The sequence below is a fragment of the Rattus norvegicus genome, chromosome 2 (assembly GCF_021556685.1).
Source record: "Rattus norvegicus strain SHRSP/BbbUtx chromosome 2, alternate assembly SHRSP_T2T, whole genome shotgun sequence".
Taxonomy (NCBI): Eukaryota; Metazoa; Chordata; class Mammalia; order Rodentia; family Muridae; genus Rattus; species Rattus norvegicus.
Genome location: NC_141535.1, coordinates 249,081,189 through 249,090,181, shown reverse-complemented (window position 1 = coordinate 249,090,181; position 8,993 = coordinate 249,081,189). Strand labels below are relative to the sequence as shown.

The 8,993-nt window shown below is 41.3% G+C and overlaps 1 pseudogene; it reads left to right on the top strand.

The window, feature by feature from the left end:
* The first annotated feature begins 238 nt into the window (after nucleotides 1-238).
* Set-ps12 (Set nuclear proto-oncogene, pseudogene 12) lies at nucleotides 239-1,126 on the top strand (annotated as a pseudogene).
* Nucleotides 1,127-8,993: the final 7,867 nt, after the last annotated feature.

The window sequence follows — 8,993 nt, the reverse complement described above, 5'->3', positions numbered from 1 at the left end:
AATTATAAAGTTATGTTGTTGCTAATTTATAACTGCAATTTTGCTACTATTATGAATTGTGATGTAAATATCTGAAATGAAAGGTAGCTGATATGTGACCCTTGTGGGGGTCATGACCCACACCCGCCTTAGACTCTGAGGAGAGGATAAAGAACATGGAGAGAGAGTTCCCGTGAGTGTCTTCCTGCAGTGAACATCAGGGCTCTGGCCTCTGTCTCCTGGCCACCTCCCTCCTGCCATGGACCCGAAGTGGCAATCTGCAATCCTGCCTCAGCCCAAGAAACTCAGACCCATTGCTGCCCTGAAGCTGGAGGACCAGTCGGCCTCTCCCGGCCTGCCGAAGGGAGAAAAAGAACAACAAGAAGCAATTGAACATATTGATGAAGAACAAAATGAAACAGACAGACTTAATGAACAAGCCAGTGAGGAAATTCTGAAAGTAGAACAAAAATAAAACAAACTCCGCCAACCACTTTTTCAGAAGAGGTCAGAACTGATCGCCAAAATCCCTAATTTTTGGGTAACAACATTTGTCAGCCACCCACAAGTGTCTGCACTGCTTGGGGAGGAAGACAAGGAGGCCCTGCATTATTTGACCAGAGTTGAAGTGACAGAATTTGAAGATATTAAATCAGGTTACAGAGTAGATTTTTTATTTTGATGAAAATCCTTACTTTGAAAATAAAGTTCTCTCCAAAGAATTTCATCTGAATGAGAGTGGTGACCTGTCTTCAAAGTCCACTGAAATCAAATGGAAATCTGGGAAGGATTTGACAAAACGCTCAAGTCAAACGCAGAATAAGGCCAGCAGGAAGAGGCAGCGTGAAGAGTCAGAGAGCTCCTTTCCCTGGTTTACTGACCGTTCTGATGCAGGTGCTGACGAGTTAGGAGAGGCCATCAAAGATGGTATTTGGCCAAATCCCTGACAGTACTATTTGGTTCCCAATACGGATGATGAAGAAGGAGAGGCAGAGGATGACGACGATGATGATGAAGAGGAGGAAGGGTTGGAAGATATTGATGAAGAAGAAGACGAGGATGAAGGTGAAGAAGATGACGATGAGGATGAAGGGGAGGAGGGAGAGGAGGATGAAGGCGAGGATGACTAGCACAGAAGACCGATGGATCCAACCTTTTTCATTTTCTTTTTATTTTTTAACTTTCTCCAGTCCCTGGGAGCAAGTTGCAGTCCTTTCCTCTCGGTCCCTCTGCACTCAGTTGCCCTGTTTTTGAGGTCTCCACATCATGGTTCTCAACTAATTTGAGGGAAAATATCTTGAGCAAAATACAACAGGAAAATAATCTTCGCGTTTCTGTTCTAAATTTATTTTTATCCTTGCCTCAAACTGTGGATTCAACAAGGGAAGAAAGAAAAGCCCTCCAGTTCCCTTGGCTCTGCTGGAGGCTGGAGGGTGCTAGGCCCCTGTGTAGTAGTGCATAGAAGTCTAGCTTTTTCTTTTCTCTGTATATTGGGCTCAGCGATTACACTGTGTCTCTATGTGAATACAGACAGTTAGCATTTACCAACATGTATCTGTCTACTTTCTCTTGTTTAATAAAAAGGAAAAAAAAGAACAAAAGGGGGGGTATAGAGGGTGAACAAGGGTGGGATTGAGGTGTGTGGGGGGTTGGACATCTGACAGCATGGTTTCTCCTCTGTCATGTTTCATTGCGATGTTTAACAGATATCCTTGCAGTTTAAGGTGACACTTAAAATAAAATTCTCTCCTGATGATGGCTTGAGCCCTGCAGTCAATGAGAGAATCAGCAGAAGCTGTAGGGTTTTATTTGGAGTTGGCATTCTCTGTTGTAACTTTTATCTTTATTTTTTTTCTTTTTCGGTTTTCACTGGAAGGAAAAAGATGCTCATTTTAAATGTTGATGTGTACAAGTTGCTTTGTTGCAGTAAAATCAGTGCGCACACAAAGGACCTGATGCTTTTCTGTCAGAACAGATGCTCCACAGACCTTCCAAGTTTGACCTGCCTAATGACATCATGTCAAACTTTGTCTCCCTAACTTTGTATTTTTTTTTATATGCACTTTGCAGGATGACCTCAGGGCTAGGCAGATTGAGTTAAAGGGATTTCAATCATGTCTTAACGTCTCTGTAACTGAGTGAGCACAGCTTGCTGCTGTGGACTCATGTCCTTTATTTTTATCTCACATTTGGCATTTTTTTTAAAAAAAGGGCCTTGAGTTACTTGGATCTCACGGCAGCACCTGCTCCCACTGTCACTGACCTGATGCTCTAACGCCATCTACAAAGGACAGCTGCTGGTGTGACCTGGCAGTGTGAACTGACGGAGAAGGTGGGCTATCAGGGTAAGCAGTGAGGTGGTATCTGTCACGGGTGTAGCAGAAGCGCTCAGATGTGACTCTGAACTGGGTGGATGAAGTACTTACTGCTCAGTGCCATTGTGCAGAGAACAGTGCTTCGGGAAACGACCTGACGCATAAGCATTTTAAAGCTGTAAAATAGAGCTAAAACGAAATGCTGTTTTTTTTTTCAGAGATGATTAATGGACAGCCTGGTCAAATTCAAAGCTTTCTGATGTATAAAACTTCTTAAATGGAACTACTCCATCAATAGGCAATGTGTAACCCAAATCTGTCTAGATGGATAGTGTGTAATATCTGCACAGGACTTAAGATTCTGTTTAGCAAATACATTACTGTACATGTCAGAAATCTTGCTCTAATAAAGGAACATAAAGATTAAAAAAAACAAAAAGAATATGGAGAGAAGCATTCCAGAACAGATGACGAAGGCACAAAGCTGATGAAATATCCTGCTATCTAGATCCAGAAAGGCTGATTAAACTGAGGCGAGGGGAGACAACTGTGAAGCCCAACACTGCTGTGTATTTGTGTACTGTGCATGGTCATGTTTGAATTACACTTTAGAACACCACAGAGAAGGGACAGGATCTTCCTGTAGGCACCAGAGACCAGCTGACTCCTAAGCCACAGTTCAGACCATAAGATGAAGGGAAACTGAGCGCTTCAGAGAACACCAGCAGCCCACACTCTACAGGAGCAAGGGTGTGGCTAAAAACCCTCAATCCTATATTAAAACAGCTTGGAGAAACAGTAATATGCCACCAACTGTGTGCACACAGAGGTGAGAGTGTGCTAAAACTGTTATGTCATCTGTGACCAAGGCACACTTTCAACTTTCTCAGGAAAAGGACTAGAAGTAATAAAATGATAAACTTTAGAAGAAAATAAAAACAGGATCAACAACAAACTCAAAAAGATAGTTGAATTTGTTTGAGGCACTTGTGTGTGTGTGTGTGTGTGTGTGTGTGTGTTTAAATTAATTAATTAATTTATTTATATGAGTACACTGTAGCTGTCTTCAGACACACGGAAGAGGACATCAGATCCCATTACAGATGGTTGTGAGCCACCATGTAGTTGCTGGGAATTAAATTCAGGACCTCTTTAAGAGCAGTCAGTGATCTTAACCCCTGGGCCATCTCTCCAGTCCCTCATTTTTATTTTATTTTATTTTTTTTAAGTAAATTGATCAGTGTTGAGAACAGCCCTGCCTGGAGCATGCTATCATGAACTTTATAGTTCAGGTGAAGTTTCAGGTAAGTAAAGATCAATGCATGGATGCTTTTGGTGTTAAAACAATAAAAAGATTTAACAGAATTAGAAGTATTAAAAATTAAAACTAACAAAATGGATAAACTTCTGATTTGATTGTTCAACACAGAAGAGAAAAACAACACATTTTCTCAGCGGGAAGAGGGTTGCAGCAGCTGGGAAGTCAGTGCTGATGGGCAGTCCCAGTCTTTAGGAAGTGTGCACATCGGCTCATACTTGAGTGATAGATTGCAGCTACCCATACAGCATGGATAGACACTGACAGTGTAAAGCTGAGAGAGAAGATGGTTGGTTTTAGATTATGTTTGATTAGATCCAAAACTAAAAAAAAAAAAATCAAGTAGTACTTTATATCTGTGTACATGAAGGTTAAATATTGAAAAGTAATCAAAGAAAGGATAAATGGAAAATAAGTATCATGCATTATTCTGAAGTAGAGGGGGGAGTGGTAGTGGGTTGGTGTCACATGCTCTAATCCTTAGTCTTGGAGGTACAGTGTGGTGAAGCCGTGGCAGTGCTGTGTAGCCGTGGCAGTGCTGTGTAGCATTTGCAGTGCTGTGTAGCCATTGCAGTGCTATGTAGCCATGGCCATGCTGTGTAGCCATTGCTCTGGGTTGACATACTCTGTCCTGGAGGAAAGAGATTGTGCAAGTTTTTATAGAGCTCAGGAGTCCAGAAAGTTACAAGTCCACAGTTATCTAAGCAGTGACAGTTGTTGGCAGGAGAGGCTGCTTGGCCCAAGCTGCCTGTAGGTTGTGTACAGAGCTTCAGACACAAAGCGTTTGCAAGCTGTTGTCATGCTAGGTTGGGTTGGACTTTTCAGCAATTCAACTAACTGCCTGAGTCACGATAGCTCATGTAAGTAACCTCTCACCTATGCTCCCCACTATGGCACTGGTTTGTTAAGCTAGACTTGAGTGGAACCATATCTCTGGCCAGTCACTGAGGCTCTATCTGCATAAATAAACATTCCTTCATGTCTCTCCAAGAGTCACTGTCACACTAATGAACATGTTATACATAAAAGCTTCGAAAACTTTCATGTTTTATAAGTGGACTTTAATCTTTTACATTTATTTTTTTTTTTTTGCTTGGGGAGGGGAGGTCAAGGACAACTGGCAGGACTCCATCTTCCTCACCCTGTGAGTCTCTGGCATTTATTCTCAGTGGAGGTTTGGTGGCAACCACCTTTACCTTTTGAGCCATCTCACTTGCCCTGAACTTTTAAAAATGTAACACATTCTCTCTCTCTGTCTCTCTGTCTCTCTCTGTCTCTCTATGTCTCTGTCTCTGTCTGTCTGTCTGTCTGTCTCTCTCTCTCTCTCTCTCACACACACACACACACATGGATATTTGTTATAAAATCTGAGAGAGGATTCTGACATCTGCATTGTGAATCCTTATCACTTCTACTTACATAAAGTATGTAGTCATTTACTTGTTTGAGCAGGGTCTCTCTACATAGTCCTGGAACAAGCTGTGTAGTCTAAGCTGGTCTTGAACTCACAGAGATCTGTCTGATTCTACCTCCTAAGTGCTGGGATTAAAAGCTAGGTGCCAAGCTCTTGGGCTAATATCCACTTCTCAGTGAGGACATACCATGTGAGTTCTTTTGTGACTGGGTTACCTCACTCAGGATATTTTCTAGTTCCATCCATTTGCCTAGGAATTTCATGAAGTCATTGTTTTTAATAGCTGAGTAGTACTCCATTGTGTAAATGTACCATATTTTCTGTATCCATTCATCTGTTGAAGGAAATCTGTTTTTTTCCAGTTTCTAGCTATTATAAATAAGGCTGTTCATATACAGCAAACCAGTTGCTAACATTAAACTAAATGGAGAGAAACTTGAAGCAATCCCACTAAAATCAGGGACTAAACAAGGCTGCCCACTCTCTCCCTACTTATTCAATATAGTTCTTGAAGTTCTAGCCAGAGCAATCAGACAACAAAAGGAAATCAAGGGGATACAGATTGGTAAAGAAGAAGTCAAAATATCACTATTTGCAGATGATATGATAGTATATTTAAGTGATCCCAAAAGTTCCACCAGAGAACTACTAAAGCTGATAAACAACTTCAGCAAAGTGGCTGGGTATAAAATTAACTCAAATAAATCAGTAGCCTTCCTCTACACAAAAGAGAAACAAGCCGAGAAAGAAATTAGGAAAACGACACCCTTCATAATAGACCCAAACAATATAAAGTGTGACTTTAACCAAGCAAGTAAAATATCTGTACAATAAGAACTTCAAGACACTGAGGAAAGAAATTGAAGAAGACCTCAGAAGATGGAAAGATCTCCCATGCTCATGGATTGGCAGGATTAATATGGTAAAAATGGCCATTTTACCAAAAGCAATCTACAGATTCAATGCAATCCCCATCAAAATACCAATCCAATTCTTCAAAGAGTTAGACAGAACAATTTGCAAATTCATCTGGAATAACAAAAAACCCAGGATAGCTAAAGCTATCCTCAACAATAAAAGGACTTCAGGGGGAATCACTATCCCTGAACTCAAGCAGTATTACAGAGCAATAGTGATAAAAACTGCATGGTATTGGTACAGAGACAGACAGATAGACCAATGGAATAGAATTGAAGACCCAGAAATGAACCCACACACCTATGGTCACTTGATTTTTGACAAAGGAGCCAAAACCATCCAATGGAAAAAAGATAGTATTTTCAGCAAATGGTGCTGGTTCAACTGGAGGGCAACATGTAGAAGAATGCAGATCGATCCATCCTTATCACCCTGTACAAAGCTTAAGTCCAAGTGGATCAAGGACCTCCACATCAAACCAGACACACTCAAACTAATAGAAGAAAAACTAGGGAAGCATCTGGAACACATGGGCACTGGAAAAAATTTCCTGAACAAAACACCAATGGCTTATGCTCTAAGATCAAGAATCGACAAATGGGATCTCATAAAACTGCAAAGCTTCTGTAAGGCAAAGGACACTGTGGTTAGGACAAAACGGCAACCAACAGATTGGGAAAAGATCTTTACCAATCCTACAACAGATAGAGGCCTTATTTCCAAAATATACAAAGAACTCAAGAAGTTAGACCGCAGGGAAACAAATAACCCTATTAAAAAATGGGGTTCAGAGCTAAACAAAGAATTCACAGCTGAGGAATGCCGAATGGCTGAGAAACACCTAAAGAAATGTTCAACATCTTTAGTCATAAGGGAAATGCAAATCAAAACAACCCTGAGATTTCACCTCACACCAGTGCGATTGGCTAAGATCAAAAACTCAGGTGACAGCAGATGCTGGCGAGGATGTGGAGAAAGAGGAACACTCCTCCATTGTTGGTGGGATTGCAGACTGGTAAAACCATTCTGGAAATCAGTCTGGAGGTTCCTCAGAAAATTGGACATTGAACTGCCTGATGATCCAGCTATACCTCTCTTGGGCATATACCCAAAAGATGCCTCAACATATAAAAGAGACACGTGCTCCACTATGTTCATCGCAGCCTTATTTATAATAGCCAGAAGCTGGAAAGAACCCAGATGCCCTTCAACAGAGGAATGGATACAGAAAATGTGGTACATCTACACAATGGAATATTACTCAAAAACAACGAGTTTATGAAATTCGTAGGCAAATGGTTGGAACTGGAAAATATCATCCTGAGTGAGCTAACCCAATCACAGAAAGACATACATGGTATGCACTCATTGATAAGTGGCTATTAGCCCAAATGCTTGAATTACCCTAGATCCCTAGAACAAACGAAACTCAAGACGGATGATCAAAATGTGAATGCTTCACTCCTTCTTTAAATGAGGAAAAGGAATACCCTTGGCAGGGAAGGGAGAGGCAAAGATTAAAACAGAGACTGAAGGAACACCCATTCAGAGCCTGCCCCACATGTGGCCCATACATATACAGCCACCCAATTAGACAAGATGGATGAAGCAAAGAAGTGCAGACCGACAGGAGCCGGATGTAGATCGCTCCTGAGAGACACAGCCAGAATACAGCAAATATAGAGGCGAATGCCAGCAGCAAACCACTGAACTGAGAATAGGTCCCCTATTGAAGGAATCAGAGAAAGAACTGGAAGAGCTTGAAGGGGCTCGAGACCCCAAAAGTACAACAATGCCAAGCAACCAGAGCTTCCAGGGACTAAGCCACTACCTAAAGACTATACATGGACTGACCCTGGACTCTGACCCCATAGGTAGCAATGAATATCCTAGTAAGAGCACCAGTGGAAGGGGAAGCCCTGGGTCCTGCTAAGACTGAACCCACAGTGAACTAGTCTATGGGGGGAGGGCGGCAATGGGGGGAGGGTTGGGAGGGGAACACCCATAAGGAAGGGGAGGGGGGAGGGGGATGTTTGCCCGGAAACCGGGAAAGGGAATAACACTCGAAATGTATATAAGAAATACTCAAGTTAATAAAAAAAAAAAAAAAAAAAAAAAAAAAAAGAACTTCAAGACACTGAGGAAAGAAATTGAAGAAAACCTCAGAAGATGGAAAGATCTCCCATGCTCATGGATTGTCAGGATTAACATAGTAAAAATGGCCATTTTACCAAAAGCGATCTACAGATTCAATGCAATCCCCATCAAAATACCAATCCAATTCTTCAAAGAGTTAGACAGAACAATTTGCAAATTCATCTGGAATAACAAAAAACCCAGGATAGCTAAAAGTATTCTCAACAATAAAAGGACTTCAGGGGGAATCACTATCCCTGAACTCAAGCAATATTACAGAGCAATAGTGATAAAAACTGCATGGTATTGGTACAGAGACAGACAGATAGACCAATGGAAGAGAATCGAAGACCCAGAAATGAACCCACACACCTATGGGCACCTGATTTTTTACAAAGGAGCCAAAACCATTCAATGGAAAAAAGATAGCATTTTCAGCAAATGGTGCTGGTTCAACTGGAGGTCAACATGTAGAAGAATGCAAATCGATCCATGCTTATTACCCTGTACATAGCTTAAGTCCAAGTGGATCAAGGACCTCCACATCAAACCAGGTACACTCAAACTAACAGAAGAAAAACTAGGGCAGCATCTTGAACACATGGGCACTGGAAAAAATTTCCTGAACAAAACACCAATGGCTTATGCTCTAAGATCAAGAATTGACAAATGAGATCTCATAAAACTGCAAAGCTTATGTAAGGCAAAGGACATTGTGGTTAGGACAAAATGGCAACCAACAGATTGGGAAAAGATCTTCACCAATCCTACAACAGATAGAGGACTTATATCCAAAATATACAAAGAACTCAAGAAGTTAGACCGCAGGGAGTCAAATAACCCTATTAAAAAATAGGGTTCAGAACTAAACAAAGAATTCACAGCTGAGGAATGCCGAATGGCTGAGAAACAC